General features: G+C 42.4%; 1 long non-coding RNA gene across 1 annotated transcript in view; it reads left to right on the top strand.

The window, feature by feature from the left end:
- Nucleotides 1-17,194, top strand: part of LOC134911647 (uncharacterized) — a 207,729-nt gene extending 190,535 nt beyond the window's left edge. Inside the window, exons 4-5 of the long non-coding RNA XR_010176737.1 lie at nt 15,225-15,396; nt 17,113-17,194. This is a non-coding gene — a long non-coding RNA (uncharacterized LOC134911647). The remainder of the gene's footprint in view (nt 1-15,224; nt 15,397-17,112) is intronic.
- The last annotated feature ends 3,434 nt before the right edge of the window (nt 17,195-20,628 follow it).

Here is a 20,628-nt window from a genome sequence, read left to right as displayed (position 1 = left end):
GGCACGTGCCCCCCCTGTCATTTAGGAACTTTTATTTAACGCTGCATAAAGCTAACAGCATTACGAAATAACACCCACCTGACACGATGATGGCTGCTGGCTGTCAGTCAGCCGCTGTCAGCCCTCCCCTGTCAGCAGCTCCGCCTCCATTATTAGGATTGCTGAGCTATTCTTGGTCCTGATTGGCTCCCTGCACCACGTGACATGCAATGCTGCTGCTGCACACAGTAGCCACCACGCAGATGTCATCACACTGTGACCTCCGCTGACAACCCAGCCCAGTGGACTACATCAAATAGAGTGCCGCTGAGGGACAACATGCCGCAGGGACTCCCAACCAGGCCAGCCGATGTTGCCACGAGGACGCCAATACCATGATCCCGATGCTGAGAAAGCCAGAGGAGGATACAGTGGTTGATGAGTAGCGGTGCTGCTAGGTAAGGGGAGAAGGTCCAGGAGTTAGGAAGCTGATGGGGAGTAGGAGAGTCTGGAGTGGGTGAGGACGGAGGCTGGCTGCTGCTGGGGGAGGGTAGCCTGGAGTGGGTGAGGACAGAGGCTGGCTGCTGCTGGGGAGAGTAGTCTGGAGTGGGGGAGGACGGAGGCTGGCTGCTGCTGGGGATGAGGGTAAGCTGAGGAGCTGTGCTGCTATATAAAAGTAGTGTCCGTATTGGGTGTTAACCAGTAGGGAACCAAAATACTAGGTGAGTGAGCTGATGTGAGTACAGAATTAGTATAGCAAAATCAAATAAAAGAAAATCTTAAATTATTACACATGGTATGATCCACTTCATTGACTCTCATTTCATATATACCTATTGTCTTTTGCCATTTAATGGGTGTGGATCATAGGGTCGACATGGAAAAAAGTCAACATGAGTTTTTTATATATTTTTGGTGTCATTTTCTTTTTAGAGTGACCGGGAACCCCAATTAGTACACCGTGTACACTCGCCATGCTTCGGGCTCTGCTACCGTCCATGTGGATCGTAAAGTATGAAAAAGTTCAAAAAATAAAATAAATGTGAAAAACTCATGTCGACCTTTTCATGCGTAGACCTTTGCAATGTCGACCTAATGAGTGTCGACCTAAGTGCTGTCGACGTACAGAACAGATACCCCATTTAATAGTGTAACATATTTTGTGTTATAAAATTTGACATTCTCTTTTAATTGATTTTGCTATATCAATTCTGTACTCACACCCACTCAAACTTGGTCACGCATACTCCACTTCTAACTACACCCCTCCTATATATCCCTACTACTGATGGTGCCCCCACTGTCATTTTTTTCTGGATCCGCCCCTGGACACTTGTATATCTGTGTGCAACTAAAAGTGCATACACACTTGCAGAGAATGACATCACTCATTTTCACCCTTCCTGAGCGACGTCGCTCATTTTCTCTGCAAGTGTGTATGCCGCTGCCGACAAGCGATGTGCAGCCCCGTGGGTCATTAACGACCCTCGCTGCCAGTTGCGCAGGCAGCTCAATTTGGACTGTCATCCAAGAGCTGGCTGCATGACTCGGCCGCTGCATGATGTCACTGACCGATGTGAACGTCATATTGCTCATTTTGTATACCCGGCCGCCTACCGCCCTGGCCTGGGAGGGGAAGCAATAGGCGACTCAGAGCATGTCATAGAGCATGTCGCCTAGTGTGTACCCACCTTTAGTCTCTGAATATGTAGACAACGTGATACCATGTACCAGCCAGAGCTTTTTTCCAAAACAAGTTCTGTTCTGCTCCATATACAAACTCAGTCACATACATCCTCGTGTGTCCTAGCTGTATTTCATTGTGACTTCCTTTGTGACATGTATTGCAACTAAGATTCGCCAAATAAAAGATGCCTGATGTTAGCAGAGTTGCATGGAACCTGGAGGCTCACTTACAGTATGCCAGGCATCTCACACTGCATGAGGTATTGAGGCTGGTTGTTTGAGGACACATCTGTACCTGATAAATCTGTTTATCTGATGCCATGGGGGTCACTGGATGCCCTCCCATTCACTCCTGTTTTTTTGGTTGTGTTTGGGTTTACACTGTGCTAGATCACCTAACCCTCCCTTTTGGATGTGTTTGTGTGTCTGGTCTTCTTCTCCCCCTTTTTCCTCTCCTCTGTCTATCAGGCCTTTGCTAAATGTAAACTGTCTGCCCCAGGCAGGGAGTGGGGTATAGGGGAGGAGTAGAAGCATGAGATGTCCTGAAAGTTAACTTTTTAGTGTCGAGGTTTCTCCAGTACCAGCTCTACTACAGGGTATATCCAGTATCCCCAGTATACCAGAAAAACACATTTATCATGTAAGAACCAAAATATTGTTTTTTTCTCAATGAGAAACATTTATTTTTTTTATCAGAAATTCTATTCAATTAGAATAATTCTAAACTACAATATATAAAAATCACAGAATTCTAACACAAATCAGACACACTACAAAAGCTGTTATTACTGTACTGTATGTGATATTTTTTTTATGCTGTTTTAGGATATCAAAGTTTTTTGTTTTTTTACTGATATAATATTGATTCAAAACAAATACAGTACATACTTTAGCTGTTTATCTGAAGTTTATCACACTTTTATATTGACCAGTATCAAAAGATACAGTTAGAGCAATACCTTTTTTTCAGAGGACTGGATAATATACAATGTTCTGGTGAGCAGCAATTAAATTTACCACTTTGGAATAATAATGAAGGGTTATTAGAATTCAACACATCTCTGCTTTGAACACGTCATGCTTTAAAGTGCCCTTTTAGAGATAGGTTCATCAAGCTGGAAATGCAGACTACGACAAATAAATGTGAATGCATGCAATTTTATAAATGTGCGGCAAACATCCATAATTTAGCAATTATCAAGACTTAAGTGCTTGACCTCTAAAAGAATGAGTTACAGTATTGTGAAAATCATTTTATATAGAAAAGCGAATTTAGGTAGGAAATCGCCAGTTTTTAAATTCATACATTTATGTTAAAGGAATTAGGGGGGGGGGAAAGCATGTATTATATTATTTCTAACAATCACAAAGTGAATCCTGGAAAGGGGCGAAAGAGGAATGACATGCTAGGGGTGAAACAGGTAACCTGAAACATAGTAAAGAAAGGTTCATTGGGATCACATCAGGACAAGAATTTTATGGTTTCCTTGTGTACTGGTTTAATGATTGGCCACTCAGTCACAAGAAAGGCAGAAAAGACATACAACCAGACATATTCCAAGCAGACAGTATTACATTTCCCAGGGCTGTCTTTCCAGGCCCCCCACTTTATTTCAGAAATCAGACTGCTTCCGATTACCTTTTTTGAGCATGTTTATATGTTTCTTAGTTTTTTGTGTGGATTATTGCTGGTTTATTACCTGCTATGGGGCACTCTTTGCATGTAACTATGCCCATTTAATCTGTTACTCTAGTGCTTGTATAGTGGTGGGTATTTCTTTTGTGTATAGCTGATTGTTACACCGCCAGACAGAAACTTCCGGGAGGTAGAATGCAAACATCGGTGAAATGCATGCATCATATTTTACACTGCTGGGTGCTGAGCATGCACATCCTGCTACGAGATGCTGTGAGAGAGAGCAATGGCTGTTTGTGTATGGGTGAGTACATGGCCAGTGATTGGTGCCTCCTGGCAGGTGTTACCAGTTTTGAATAGTATACATAATGGGGGTATGAGCGCAGCAGGAACTTTGTTAGCAGTTGGGCAAAACCATGTGCACTGCAGGGGAGGCAGATATAACATGTGTTGAGTATCCCTTATCGAAAAAAATTGTTGGGACCAGAAATACTTTGGATATCGAATTTTTCCATATTTTGGAATAATCGCATACAATAATGAGATATCGTGGTGATGGGACCCAAGTCTAAGCACAGAATGCATTTATGTTTCATATACACCTTATACACACAGGCAGGGCTGTTTCTAGCCAATTTTGCTCCCAGTGCGAGATTTAAAAATGCGCCCCTACCCCATTGACATAACAAAAAAAATGCGCCCCCCCCATAGATATAAAAAGTAAAAGGTAGTGCTCCCAGAAAAGGGGGCATGGCCTCGATAAAATAGGTGTGGTCTCTGTAAAATGGGCATGGCTTCGACTGAGAAGACTACCTTACACTCCAGTTTTTGACCTTGCACTGACAGATCATGGCGAGTACAGGTAAAAAGTAAAAAATATATATTATGCTATACACCGCCATGCCCTTGATACATTAAATCCCGATTTTAAACGTTACGGTAGGCAAGAGTCCCCATTTTACACATTACAGCAGGCAAGTGTCCCCATTTTACACATTACGGCAGGCAAGTGTCCCCATTTTACACATTACGGCAGGCAAGTGTCCCCATTTCCCACAATACGGCAGGCAAGAGTCCCCATTTTACATATTATGGCAGGAAAGAGTCCCCATTTTACACATTATGGCAGGCAAGAGTCTCCATTTTACACAATATGGCAGGCAAGTGACCCCATTTTACACATTACGGCAGGCAAGTGTCCCCATTTTCTACAATATGGCAGGCAAGAGTCCCCATTTTATACGTTACAGCAGGTCCCCATTTTACACATTACAGGAGGCAAGAGTCCCCATTTTACATAATACGGCAGGCAAGTGTCCCCATTTTACACATTACGGCAGGCAAGTGTCCCCATTTTCCACAATACGGCAGGCAAGTGTCCCCATATTACACACTACGGCAGGCAAGAGTCCCCATTTTACACAATACGGCAGGCAAGTGTCCCCATTTTACACATTACAGCAGGCAAGAGTCCCCATTTTACACATGATGGCAGGCAAGAGCCCCCATTTTACACATGATGGCAGGCAAAAGTCCCCATTTTACACATTCCGGCAGGTGGCGGGGGGGAGAGAGAGAAAGAGGCTGACTTACGTTTGAAGTGGATCTTCCCGCTCTTCGGCTAACTCTCCCTCGTCTTCACGGTGCCGGCCCTTGCTGCAGCTTGGCTCACCTTCCTCCCTCCTCCTGAGTACTCAGCTCGGGGGGGGGAGTTTCACGGAATGACGCGATTGCGTTGTGATGTCACGACGCACCCGCGTCATTCTGCGAAACTCCGCCCCCTGAGCTGGGTACTTGGGAGGAGGGGGGATTAAAAGAGCACAAGAAGTGCCATGGCGGGCACCCCGTGCGGTTGCACGGCTTGCCCGCCACAAGAAACGGCCCTGCCTGAAGGTAATTTTAGCCAATATATTTAATAACTTTGTGCATTAAACAAAGTTTGTGTACATACACACAATTCATTTATGTTCCAAATACAGCTTATACACATAGCCTGAAGGTCATTTAATACAATATTTTTTATATTTTTGTGTATTAAACAAAGTTTGTGCACATTGAGCCATCAGAAAACAAAGGTTTCACTCAAGAAATTCTGTATTTCGGAATATTCCGTATTTCAGAATATTTTGATATGGGATACTCAACCTGTATTATATATAATTATTATTAATATTATTATTATTATTAACAGTGTCTTATATAGCTCAGCATATTCACGTTTTACAATTGGAATCAACAGTTATGGAACAAAATTTGGTAATAACAGACAGACATAGAGGAAGTAATCCCTGCCCGCAAGCTTGCAATATATAGGGAAATAGGCTTTGATACACAAGGATGGGTGCTAGCTATAGCAAAATGGTCCAATGTTTCTTGGTGGGCCGTATGATATGGTCACACAACAATATTGGCCAGGGGTTAGGTGGAAGGCAAAAGTGAAGAAAGAGAAAACAATTGTGAGGTTGTGTGGATTTGTAGAGTATCTAATTAGATAGGAAAGCTTATGAAGGTTACATGGGTGGTTCCGTAATTTGATAAGCTTATCTGAAGAAGTAAGTTTTCAGGGAGCGCTTGAAGGTTTGGAGACTGGAGAAAAGTCTTATTGTGCGAGGGAAGACATTCCACAAAGTGGGTGCAGCTGTAGAAAGTCCTGCAAACGTGAAGGGGATCAAGTAATGAGTGTGGATGAGAGATGCAAATCTTGTGACCAGCAGAGAGGCCAGATAGGGAGGTATTTTGAGATACGCAAAGAAATATATGTTGGTGTAGTTTGGTTAATGGCCTTGTGTGTGAGTAAAAGTATTTTATATTGAATACTTTAAAAAACAGGTATGCAATGGAGAGACTGGCAGAGTGGATCAGCAGATGATGAACATTTAGCAAGGATGATTAGCCTTGCAGATGCATTCAAAATGGATTGTAGTGGTAAGAGCCTGATTTTGATAAGACCAGTAATTAGACTATTGCAATTATCAATGTGGGAGCTAACGAGAGCATGGATTACAGTTTTTGCGGTGTTTTGTGTACGATATGTTTGTATTTTGGATAGGTTTTTTTTAGATGTATGTAACATGATTTAGAGACAGATTGAATGTGGGGAACAAAGAACAGGTCAGAGTCAAGGATTACACCAAGGCAGTAAGCTTGTGGGGTAGGGTTGCTTATCAAGTTATCAACAGTGATAGAGATATCAGATTGGTAACTATTATTGGCTGGTGGAAATATAACTAATTCCATTTTGGAAATATTATGTTTTAGGTGGCGAGTGGACATCCAAGATGATACAGCAGAAAGGCAATCAGTGACGCAGACCAATACAGATGATGACAAATCTGGGGTGGATAGGTAGATTTGAGTATCACCCGCATACAGATGATACTGAAATCCAAAAGACCTGATTAGTTTTCCAAGATATGTGGTATAGCTGGAGAAAAGCAGTGGACCTAAGACTGAGCTTTGCGGTACTACAACTGATAAAGGTAGCGAAGAGGAGGTGGATTCAGAGAAGCGAACACTGAAAGAGCAATTAGATAGGTAGGATGATAACCAAGAAAGGATTGTGTCCTAAATACCTAGGGATTGTAATATTTGTATGAGAAGAGAGTGGTCAATGGAGTCAAATGCAGCAGAGAGAAATAGAAGAATAAGAAGTGAGTAATTGCCCTTAGATTTAGCAGTGACCAGATCATTCACTACTTTGGTCAGTGCTGTCTCTGTGGAGTGTTGGGAACAAAAGTCTAATTGAAGTAGATCCACTAAGTTGAACGAGTAAATAAAGTGTGTGAGGAAACTGTAGGCAAGTCTCTCAATATTGTAGCTTGGAGAGGCACAAGAGCTAAAAGATGGGACGGTAGTTTGAAAGAGAGTGAGTTATGGTCAGAATTTTGTTTTTTCAGAATGAGAGTAATCACTGCATGAACAATGAAGGAAAGATATCAGTAGATAGAGAGAGATTACACATTTTAGTTAAGGTTGGAATTAGTGATGAGCGGGTTCGGTTCCTCGAGATTCGAACCCCCCCGAACTTCACCCATTTTACACGGTTCTGAGGCAGCCTCGGATCCTCCCGCCTTGCTCGGTTAACCCGAGCGCGCCCGAACGTCATCATCCCGCTGTCGGATTCTCGCGAGATTCATATTCTATATAAGGAGCCGCGCGTCGCCGCCATTTTCACTCATGCATTGGAGATGATAGCAAGAGGACGTGCAGCGTTCTCTCAGTTTCTGTGTTCAGTGTGCTGCAAATATCTGTGCTCAGTGTGCTGCAAATATCTATGCAAAGTGTGCTGAAAATATCTATGTTCTCTGACTGAAAAACGCTCCATATCTGTGCTGCATTGTAGTATATAGTAGGAGGACAGTGCAGAATTTTGCTGACCATCAGTATTATATAGCAGTATGGTACAGTAGTCCACTGCTCTACCTACCTCTGTGTCTTCAAGTATTCTATCCATCCATACCTGTGGTGTATTTTAGTTGTGCGCAGTATATATAGTAGGAGGACAGTGCAGAATTTTGCTGACCACCAGTATAAAATATATAGCAGTACTGTACAGTAATCCACTGCTCGACCTAACTCTGTGTCGTCAAGTATACTATCCATCCATACCTGTGGTGCATTTAGTTGTGCGCAGTATATAACGTAGGAGGACAGTGTAGAATTTTGCTGACCACCAGTATAAAATATATAGCAGTACGGTACAGTAGTCTACTGCTCTACCTACCTCTGTGTCGTCAAGTATACTATCCATCCATACCTGTGGTGCATTTTAGTTGTGCACAGTATATATAGTAGGAGAACAGTGCAGAATTTTGCTGCCCACCAGTATATAATATATAGCAGTACGGTACAGTAGTCCACTGCTCTACCTCTGTGTCATCAAGTATACTACAAAAGTTCAGTAAAATGACTCAAAAATCAAAATTAAAAGCGTCTGATGAGAAGCGTAAACTTGCCAATATGCCATTTACGACACGGAGTGGCAAGGAACGGCTGAGGCCCTGGCCTATGTTCATGGCTAGTGGTTCAGATTCACATGAGGATGGAAGCACTCATCCTCTCGCTTGAAAACTGCAGTGCCACTCCTAGATGGGCCAGGTGTTTGTGTCGGCCACTTGGGTCGCTTAGCTTAGTCACACAGCTACCTCATTGCACCTCTTTTTTTCTTTGCATCGTGTTCTGTTTGGGGACTATTTTTTAAATCTACTATCCTGTCTGACACTGCAGTGCCACTCCTAGATGGGCCAGGTGTTTGTGTCGGCCACTTGGGTCGCTTTGCTTAGTCACACAGCTACCTCATTGCACCTCTTTTTTTCTTTGCATCATGTGCTGTTTGGGGACTATTTTTTAAATCTGCCATCCTGTCTGACACTGCAGTGCCACTCCTAGATGGGCCAGGTGTTTGTGTCGGCCACTTGGGTCGCTTAGCTTAGCCATCCAGCGACCTCGGTGCAAATTTTAGGTCTAAAAATAATATTGTGAAGTGTGAGGTGTTCAGAATAGACTGGAAATGAGTGGAAATTATGGTTATTGAGGTTAATAATACTATGGGATCAAAATGACCCCCAAATTCTAAGATTTAAGCTGTTTTTGAGGGGTTTTTGTAAAAAAAAACACCTGAATCCGACAAAAAATTTTAAGGGAGGTTTTGCCAAAACGCGTCCGAATCCAAAACACGGCCGCGGAACCGAATCCAAAACCAAAACACAAAACCTGAAAAATTTCCGGTGCACATCACTAGTTGGAATGAGCTTTACTGATTTGTAAGGGTGTAGGATGAGTGATAATTCATCTTCATTTGCGGGAACAAATGCATAAAGGTGACAGAGAGTTCAGGTAGGGAATTGAGCAGGTCAGTGGCTGAAGAAGAGCATACCATTCCTTTTTGGATTATATCAATCTTGTCCTTGAAGTAGTAAGCAAGATCTTGCGCATTGATAGTGGCTTATGGGTTGGTTGGTTGGTTGGTTGGTTGGTTGGTTGGTTGGTTGGGTGAGGGAGGGATAAGAAGTGATTTAAATGTATTAAAATGTTGCTTGGGGTTAAAGGTGTCATCAGAGATGAGAGATTGGAAATATGTTTGTATGGCAGTGTCCAGGGCATTATGATAGGAGTGGTAGATAGTCTTATATGTGAGGAAATTAGTGGAGTATGAAATTTACACTACTTATGTTCTACTTTAAGTGAGAGTTTTTGTAGGTGTCTTGTTAATTGAGTGCTATGGTTGGCATCTAAGTCTGCATGGAGTGGCTGAAGGGTAGCTGAAGCCACTTCATCAAGGGCTATTTCTAGAATTTGATTAAGGTGTGACACAGCAGTGTCAGAAGAAGTGAATGTAGATATTGGTGAAATAAGTTGTTGCAGAGTGGTGGAAAGTTCTTGAAAATTATTAGCATTATTATTTCTACTGGTTTGAGGAGGATTGGATGACTTCTTTGACAATGAGTTTGAAGTAACAGAAAACTTTCAGGCAGTGGCGTAACTACTGCCCCCGCAGCCCTCGCGGTGGCTTGGGGGCGCACGGCTGCGGGGGCGCCACCACTGATTTAGCGCAGATTGACATGCGAATGAGCGTCCGCATGTCAATCTACTGTCTCCTCTCACTAACCCTCCGCTGCTGTGATGGAGGGACACGGAGGGCACAGAGCGCGCCTCTCCTGTGTCCCTCCTGGGTCTCCGGCAGGTCTAATAAATGAAGTGCAGTTAGTGTGCTCTGATTGGCTCACGAACCCGCACTTCCTTTAACAGACCCGCCGGAGACCCAGGAGGGACACAGGAGAGGCGCGCGTTGTGCCCTCCGTGTCCCTCCATCACAAAACAGCGGGGGGGGGTGATTTTAACTGGCACTGGGGGAGCATATTCGGGGGATAGGGAGCATATGTGGCACTGAGGGGGCATATGTGGCACTGGGGAGGTATATGTGTACCTGGCACATGGGGGGGCTATATTTGGCACTGGGGGCATGTGAGTACCTGGCACTGTGGGGGAATATCTGGCACTGGGGGCGTATGTGGCACTGGGGGGTATATGTGTACCTGGCACATGGGGGGGCTATATTTGGCACAGGGGGCATGTCAGTACCTGGCACTGTGGGGGAATATCTGGCACTGGGGGCATATGTGGCACTGGGAGCACAGCCCTAGCAACAAGGACTACCCCCTAGCAACGAGCATGACACCCAGTGCATGAAACCCCTGGCAACGAGCATGACACCCAGTGCATGAAACCCCTGGCAACGAGTATGACACCCTGAGCATGAAAACCCCTGGCACCGTGCATGGAACCAAGAGCATGAAACCCCTGGCAATAAGCAGATAATTTAAAAGTAATTAGAAGCCTTACTGTAGGACTTAATGTGCAATGGGCATTACCTTGTGTGGCATAATGTATCACAGACATTGCGGTGTGTGTCATAATGTGTCACAGGCATTACGGTGTGTGGCATACTATATCACGGGATTGTTGTATGTGGTATAATGTCTCAGGGGCATTGCAGTGTGGCATAATGTATAATACGGTATGTGTCACAGGCATTACGGTGTATGGTATACTATATCATGGGCATTGTGATATGTGGTATAATGTCTCAGGGTCATTGCAGTGTGTGTCATAATGTGTCACAGGCATTGTATGTGCTATAATGTATCAGGGGCATTGCAGTGTGTGGCATAATGTATCACGGACATTGCGGTGTGTGTCATAATGTGTCACAGACATTGTATGTGCTATAATGTATCAGGGGCATTGCAGTGTGTAGCATCATGTATAATGGGCATTGCGATTTCTGTCATAATGTGTCACAGGCATTACGGTGTGTGGCATAATGTGTCAGGGGCATTACGGTGCGTGCATATTGTGTCATGTGCATTATTGTGTGTGGCATAATGTCTAAGGGCCATTGCAGTATGTGGCATAATGTATACTGGGCATTACTATAAGGAGGAAAAATGACAAATAATGAAAGGGGCATGAATCAGGATTATTTTTCTTTCCTGTGGTGGCTAACGTCTGGGCGTGCAGGTTGCAAAACTGGGGTATAAGGTAGTCTTTTCCTGCAATGCCACGCCCCTTCATGTGAAGTCACACCCATTTCAACAAAGCCACGCCCCCTTTTTGCGGCGCACGCATGTTTGTCCCTTTACTAGTGCCAATTATGGGGGATGGGGGATGGGGGGGGAAGCGCCGAAGAATTTTGTAGCTTGGGGAAGAAAAATTTCTAGTTATGCCACTGCTTGCAGGTGATGATTTTGTGATCTGAGAGAGGTAAAGAAGTGTTAGTGAATTCATAAACAGAACCAAGGGGGTAATTCCAAGTTGATCGCAGCAGGAAATTTTTTAGCAGTTGGGCAAAACCATGTGCACTGCAGGGGAGGCAGATTTAACATGTGCAGAAAGAGTTAGATTTAGGTGGGTTATAGTGTTTCTGTGTAGGGTAAATACTGGCTGCTTTATTGTTACACTGCAAATTAGATTGCAGATTGAACACACCACACCCAATTCTAACTCTCTCTGCACATGTTAAATCTGCCTCCCCTGCAGTGCACATGGTTTTGCCCAACTGCTAAAAAATTTCCTGCTGCGATCAACTTGGAATTACCCCCATAGTCTAGTTAATATAGGTTCAAGGAAGTATCCTTCTTGATGAGTAGAGGTTCACTGGGAGAATACAAGACATGAGATTAGAGTGAGTAGCTTGGTAAAGGAAGAGATAGTGGACTGTCAATTGAGATATTGAAATCATCCATGATGATGGTGGGGTTGTTAGAGGTTAGAAAATTAGGGAGCCAGGCAGAAAAATGTTCCAGACATAGTTTGAATTGCTCAGGTGGAAGATAGATAGCTGCTACATGCAGAGAGAGAGGAGTGAAAATCCTGATAGAATTTACATCAAATGGCTCAAATGTGACTTATGGAATCTGTGCTAAAACCGAGTATGCAAAAGATGGGGACAATAATATTCCAGCCCCACCTCCTTTACAGTTTTCCAGGCCTGAAGGTGTGTGTGAAGTGGAAACCACCATGTGACAGTGCTGCTGGGTAGGCCATGTCTTATTGTGTTAGCCATGTTTCTGTTATAGCCAGCAGATTGAGGTTGTTGGAGATGAAAATGTCATGTATGGATGTTAATTTGTTACAAAAGAGTGTGCATTCCATAAGGCATGTTTTAGTGATTTGGAGGGTGATTGGAGATATGTGAGGTTTATGAGATTAGCTGGATTTCTAAATCACTGTGAATCATCTGAATGTGAGTGGAGCAAGTGGTTGGGGTCTGGATCTGGTGATATGTCACTAACTAATAAAAGCAGGAGAGATAGATAAATATAGTTGTAGGAGGTTTGTGAATGTTTATTATTGTGACAAGTTGTAGCGGTTACTGTCAATGTATAAAGATAAGTAAAACGTTCATGAGTGTTAATAAGAGGGGAGTGGATAATTGAGGCAGCAATGTGCAAAGAGAGGTAAACTGCAAAGAGATTGACTGATGTTATAGATTTTGAGAAAGTACCTTGGAGTGATATAAACATATCCAGCTGCCACACAACAGGTAATTTTATATAATGTATATATGTGGTTTGTGCTTCGTTTGCTCTATTCTCTGATGGTGGGCTGATACCCGAAACGTAGGATCAATGAAAGCATACTTTTAATCCATTTCTGAAGACTCCAAGTGGCGCCAATGTGCTGCTATACATTGGGGTTTGTGACTCCCTGGAGGGCACTGGAGCATTCACTGCACCTAATGGAGGTATGAATGCTGGATCTTTGACACATATACACATATATATATTCAGTTAAACAACCCATAAACGATAGATCCATTTAGCCTCCAGTCTTAATAATTGAAGTGATTTTATCTTTGCATGGTAGTTTGAATTAGCCTCTATAACAATATACCACACCAATGGGGCATAGAGGCTACAAAAAGATTACTTACTAACAACAAGATATATATTGGCCATGATGTATCCTTACTTTTAGAGCTTTTGGAATTGGTTTTAACTCAAAATTATTTCATATTCAACAGAGTATTTTACCTCCAGCTACAGGGTTGGGAGATGGGGGCGTGTGTCACCCCCATGTACGCCAATGCATTTATATTTGATGTTGAGAAGCAATTATTATTTACAAATGTACTTTATTCGTCTATATGATTTTTAATTGATGAGATGTTCATTTTGTGGAGTGGTACTAAAGAACAATTTATTGAAATGATGGAAAATGTCAATACTCAAGACACTAAGGGCCTAATTCAGACCTTATCACAGCAGCAAATTTGTTTACAGTTGGGCAAAACCATGTGCACTGCAGGAGGGGCAGATATAACATTTGCAGAGAGAGTTAAGGCCCATATAGACTTGCCAATGTGGGAGAGATGTGTGCTGAGCGAACCACTCAGCACACATCTCTCCCGCCACTCAGCACAGCGCGATGTGTGCTAAGCGTGTGGAGGGAGACGGGGGGGCCGCTCATTTCACCCAGCGGGCCAATCTAGCACCAGCGATAGCGATGCGCGGGTGTGCGCATCGCTATCGCTGTGGGAGGTACACACGGAGCGATAATGCTTAAATTCTAAGCAATCTAGTCAGTTTGCTTAGAATATCGCTCCGTGAGTACCCCCCTTTAGATTTGGGTGGGTTATTTTGTTTCTGTGCAGGGTAAATATTGGCTGCTTTATTTTTACACTGCAATTTAGATTTCAGTTTGAACACACTGCACCCAAATCTAACTCTCTCTGCACATGTTCTATCTGCCCCCCCCCCCCTGCAGTGCACATGGTTTTGCCCAACTGCTAACAAATTTGCTGCTGCGATCAGGCCTGAATTACCACCTAACATAAAATTCACATTCAATATCAGTGATGGAAATAAATTTCCGAGATGTGAAGATATGTCAAAAGGAAATAAAACTGTTTACTAAGCCGACAGATGGCTACTCTCTTCTAAAAGCATCAAGTAACCATCCAGCACCTCTTAAAAGAGGATTACCCTATTCATAATTCCTTAGGGTACGGTGGATCTGCAACACTAAAGAAGAGGAGAACAAACATATGACTCTCATGATCAATAAGTTCTTACAACATGGTTATGCCAACAGAGACTAACAGATTGCTAGGGATAAAGAACAAAAAATTCAGAGAAGCACACTTCTAACGAAAACCAACAACAGGGACCGCAGCAAGGACATTTTATGGTTCAATCAATTCTCTCCAAGGAGCATGGAATCCACAATGAATGCAAAGCGATATTGGTCACTTATTAATAAGGATATGGACTTACCTTTGTCGGAGGATAGTAAGTTGGTACCCTGTTATAAGTGCAGTAGGAATATAAAGGACAGGGTGGTTAAAACTGATGTGACACGATTTATTAATCCAAAGCCCACTCATTTCCTCACAAAGAAGCCAGGTAATTATTGGTGCCTGGGGTGCATCACTTGTGGTTTTTTGGAACACGGTAACACCTTCCAGCACCCTCACACAGACAAGCTATTTATGAAGATGAAACATGTGTTTTCATGTAACTCTGCACGTTGTCTATTTTATTTGGTGCCCCTCTGATTTTGTATACATGGGCAAAACGGTAAGAAAATTTAAGGAAAGGATGGCCCGGCATTGGAGCGCCATACATGCACAATCAATGGCAAGCCCTCAGAACAACCAATAGGCAAACATTTCAGGGACTTTAAACATGGCCCTCCAACTATCCATACAAAATGATTGACTGTATACCCACCAGAATATCATCGAGGAGGGGACAGAGCAAAGTTACTGTTATAGAAGGAAGCATACTGGATCTATATGTTAAATACAGTTCATCCTAATGGTTTAAATGAACAATTGAATCGTACTGCTTTTCTTTAATATGATCACTAACTGGTCTTCTTTCATGTAGCTTAATAGAAATTCTCTGTCTCTTTCCTACAGTATGCTGCCGATTGCATTGTTTCCTTGGTGGTGATGGTTATTTACGTGTAATTAGTAACCAGACTCGAGCCCAGGCTGACAAGCCCAGGTGGGCGTGACACAGCACAGCATGGACACTGAGGAACTCAAGCTTGTGGCATCTTTTGCACAAGGGTGTTTTGGGGGATATAAAGTGAGTCTTTATTTGATTATGATTGCTACTTATGAAAATTTCGATCATGAAATTGAAACTTTGAGAAAGGACAGAGACTACGTTACTTTATTATGAGTGTTGTGAGTGCCACCTACCTTGAATCTACACTATATATATATATATATATATATATATATATTCTGGGACTTATCTATGCCTATTCTTTATGAAGATAAGTCCCAGAATTGGACAGAAAGGCTTCAATCACAAATAGATAATTATAAGAGGGAACTGATTTCATTTAAGTGTAAGAAACCATACAGTGTATCATTGGCTATTTGGAAATAACTCCAATGATAGACCTAATAGACAAACAAGTAGATGTAGGGCCCCACCTTCCCCTAGGGAGTTTGGTTCCTCGATCTCAACTTCTGACACTGAATTCACTGAAGGAAAGTCAGAACCTACACATTATTTAGATCCCGGATTCGACAATCCGGCGGTTCAAGGCAGACTTTTATGATGTGGCATCGACCGCACCCGAGGAGGGGAAGGTACATGACAAAGCGGACACTGGAGATGCAACTAAGCACAGTATTCAATCTATCTGACACCTATTTGAATGAAGCAGAAATCAAACTCTTATCTCGTGGTTTATCCTTTGTCCCCATGTGTAAGACGCAGGGGTAAATTTACTAGGATGGTAGTTCTATTTAAAATGGGATGTTGCCCATAGCAACCCATCAGATTCTACTTCTCATTTATCTAGCACCCCCTAGAAGATAATACCTGGAATATGATTGGATGCTATGGGCAACATCTCATCTTAAATAGAACTCCCATCTTAGTAAATTTACCCTGCAGTCTTTTCATAATTCTATTGATCAATACAAGTTTGGTAGGTCTTTGCAATTACAAGAATTTTTTTCTGACAAATCCTCCACTGACACCATAAGCAAATTTAGAGCCAAGTCTACATTGAATCCACGTTCATCTAATTCTAGTATTAAAATATTCCTTCGGCTAGTACAAACAGATATTGAAAATGAACCTGAACCTAAGTATATATGATAATCTAACACCACCTGAAAAAGCAGCACTCAAGAAATTGAGGGAAACTACTAATATAGTGATATGCCCTGCAGACAAGGGAGGAGCGGTGGTGGTGCAAAACTGGACTGATTACGACCTTGAAGTAAAGCAACAATTAGCAGATACTATGACCTATCTCCGGTTGGAATCTAATCCGATTGCGATGGTGAAGAGTAAGATTGACTTATGTCTAAAATGTGGATTTGAGCAAGGTTGGATCTGTGAGGACCTCAAAATAATTTTAATGGTGGAACATCCTATATGTCCCATCCTGTACATGTTACCAAAAACCCACAAAACGCTCATCCATCCACCTGGGAGACCGATCGTTGCTGCCGAAGGTTCAATGCTTCAACCTCTGGCACAATTGATTGATAGTGTCTTAAAGCCAACAGTTATGGCTACTAACAGATATCTGGGAGATACTGGGGATTTTTTAAACCATTTACAAAGTATACAGACTGTTGAGACCTGTACGTTTCTGGCCACCATGGATGACTGCTCATTATACACTGTCATTCCTCATCATGATGGCTTGAATGCATTGAGGAGATCTTTACAAGGGGCCCACAATATATGATTCCCTATTGAATTTCTACTTGAAATGACTAAGCTGGTACTCAAGTGCAATCATTTTAATACAAAAATTGGTTCTTTTTGCAGATATCAGGCACTGCGATGAGCTCTAATTTGGCCCCATCATATGCCAATTTGTTTATGGCCGATGTGAAAACACCCACAACCTTCCTAGGTATGGACATAATATTAGCTTTTATCGCAGATTTATTGACAATATTTCTCTTTTGTGGCACGGGTTGGAGGTTGAGTTTACCTCGGTGGCTGATATGAACACGCTTGAGAGTCCGATCCAATTCACCCATACTATTTCACCTTCTGAAATTAATTTTGGGACATTACAATTATTAAGGCTGGTTCTAGTTTTATCACCACAATGTTCCATAAGCCTACTGATCGCAACATGATATTATAGGCCAGCAGTCATCATCCATCTGCTCTTAAAGATAGTTTGCCGATTTCCCAGTAACTGAGGGCTATGCATATTAATTCCAACTCTGATCGTAGACACATCCAATGTGCAGAAATTACCACTCATTTTTTACAACGTGAATATACTCCCAAGGTTCTCTCTAGGTGCCTTAACAAGGCAACCCATATTTTCTCAGGTAAACAGACTGTTAAGAATAAAAATCAGGACTATATGATCTTTTGTACACAATTCGATATCTTTTGTACACAATTCGATTTTATTATGACTGTGAAGAAAACCCTAAAAAAGCATTGGCCAATTGTGGCCACCGATGTGAATCTACTTTTTCTAAATTCAAGTCTGCAATGGTTGCCTATCGCCGTGGTGCTAACCTTAAGGGGGGTACTCACGGAGCGATATTCTAAGCAATCTGACTAGATTGCTTAGAATATCAGCATGATCGCTTCGTGTGTAGCCCCCTCAGCGATAGCGATGCGCGGCCCCGCACATCGCTATCGCTGCTGCTAGATTGGCCTGCATGCAGGCCAATCTAGCGGGTCGCTCACTTCACCCGCTGGGTGAAGTGAGCGCCCCCCCCCATCTCCCCCCGCACGCTCAGCACAGATCGCGCTGTGCTGAGCGGCAGGAGAGATGTGTGCTTAGCGGTTCGCTCAGCACACATCTCTCCTGCATCGGACCGTGGGTACTGGGCTTTAGACAACTGTTTATGCATCCCACTATGTTTCCTGATTCTGGAGTCAATTGTCCAAGTTATGCAGTCTAAACCTGGCAGCTACTCATGTGGTAGCTGTACAACATGTAGATCAATGATGATTGGTCCTTCATTTAGCCATCTAAGATGATGAAAGTGAGATAACATTTACACTGCAGGTTAGACTATATAATATACATTCTGAAATGTCCCAGCGGGTTATATTATGTCGGTCTCACTACACGACCATTCCGTGACCACATGGCCAATCACAGGCCACCGATCCACACAGCTCTGCTTACGGGCAAAACAGATAAGCCAGTTGCTCATCATTTTTTATTTGCCAAGCATCAGGTTGCCAGTTTGAAGTGCTAGCTAATTGATTGGATACCTTCATGTCCTACAGGAAGTGATCGGACACTAACATTAAAAAGACGAGAACATTTTTGTATACATCAGTTATATACTGTAGCCCCTAGAGGGCTAAATGAGGCGAATCAACTCAATATATTTCTGTAGTTGTTGAATATATATTTTGTGTATTGGTTTTATATAATTATATTCATATTGTATTTTTTCTATATGATGTACCACTGAGGATCACTGTGCCCTGATTTGTATGACCTTGTGATACTGCTATATCAATCTAGATTTTGCTCATAGACATGGCATTTTGTGATTAAGAATACATAGAATGTTCTCTTTGATAGTATTTGTTTTGTGCTGTAATGTGCAAGCTATTTCCCTTTTTTGTCATGTTGATACATCTCGCGGCACACACATTTACGATTGTTTAGATTTGTGCATACTTCATATATTTTTTGTCATTGTCTGTCTTGTTAAAGTGTATTAGTATGTGTTAGTCTCTATAGTGCCCTTTTGTTACGAGTGTCTCTCTCAAGTGCCCTACTCCCAGGCCACAGCGATGTGTTTAAATTACATATTATTTTTTTGATGTTACTATCAATCGTGGGGAAGCCTTGACGCCAGTTTCAGCTTGTGGAATGCAAAAACACGGACTTCCGTTCTGGTGGAACGCATGTACTTCCAGTCCAGCGGTAACGGACTCAGAGGAGTGTGCAGTTTTAATATTGTGGAGCAGTTGCAGCACTAGCAGCACTGATAAGGTAGAAAAAATTAAATTTTAACCTACATGACATACATTTGTGAAACTATTTAGACCACCAGGCACTTCCGGGCACTTCCGGTTCAAGAACTTTAATTAGGGAGCCACTGCAGTGAACTGTCATACAGCCCAGAGGAGATGGATGGCTCCAGGCGACATGTGGGTGTTCACTTGATGGAGTATTTAGACATTTTGTTATAGTATTAAATTGGTCCTGATTACATTATTTGTTTATATTGATTTATATAGAACGTTAAGTCCTGCTTGATTGCCCTGGCTGCCACATCATATTACAAGCATTAGGTTGATCAGGTATGCTTTAAGATTGTCGTCAGCTAGGTAACATGATGCATTATTAGTTGATTGTGCTTTATAGTGTATGTATTGTGACCCTGGGCATTGACTATCCACTACATTTACCTGAGTCCATGGATGACTATCCGGAAAGCCTGGCTTTTGCCCATGTGTAGCCCTTCTCTCCTTTGTAAGGACTGTCTTTGTTGACGACAAGTGAGTTGTATATCTTGTGACATATCATTAGAACTTGAATGACAGTTTGAAACTGCACTGATTTGGCTGTATATTGATATACTTCACTTATAATATATGGTGATGGGCATCTTATTTCTTGTTTGACAGTGTTTGATATGTGGCCTGGGAGGCTGAGTACTTAATATATGTGTTCTTGTTTTTTTCTAGATATATTATATAGTCATGAATTATATGAGTGTGTTGACCTGATGTATTGCCGGTCTTGAGAAAGGTTCATCGTTGAACCGAAACGTCAACTACAAGGCTACAGATGACAACAATAAAACAGCTTATATCAAGTTTTGTGGACTGATCCCTATTAGTGAGAATGTACCCTCCACTGAGTGGAAATGTTTATATATATATATATATATATATATATATATCCAAAGTTTTGCTCCGGCACTCGGCTCAGCCCCTGCTATGGGGCTGGCTTGCTCAGGTGCCCTCCTCCAGGGTTGATGCCCTTAGTATTATACCACACGATAATGACGAGGCGGCACTCAGAGTCTTGTAAAGTGACAAAAAACTATATTGGTGCAGTGATCAACGTTTCGGGGTTTCCCACGAAGGGGAAACGTTGATCACTGCACCAATATAGTTTTTTGTCACTTTACAAGACTCTGAGTGCCGCCTCGTCATTATCGTGTGGTATGTATATATATATATATATACATATATATATATATAGTAACACTTTAGGGGAACAGGGTGCCGTCTCCTGGGGTAGATAGCAGCAAGCAGCAGCTGAGAGATCATACAAGTCCAGTTTTGCGGTGCAACTGGCCGCAACCGGTTTTATTAAGCGGAAAGTAAAATAAA

This window comes from Pseudophryne corroboree, chromosome 4, assembly GCF_028390025.1.
Source record: "Pseudophryne corroboree isolate aPseCor3 chromosome 4, aPseCor3.hap2, whole genome shotgun sequence".
Taxonomy (NCBI): domain Eukaryota; kingdom Metazoa; phylum Chordata; class Amphibia; order Anura; family Myobatrachidae; genus Pseudophryne; species Pseudophryne corroboree.
The sequence above is the reverse complement of the archived record's forward strand: the minus strand, read 5'-3'. Positions and strand labels throughout refer to the sequence as shown.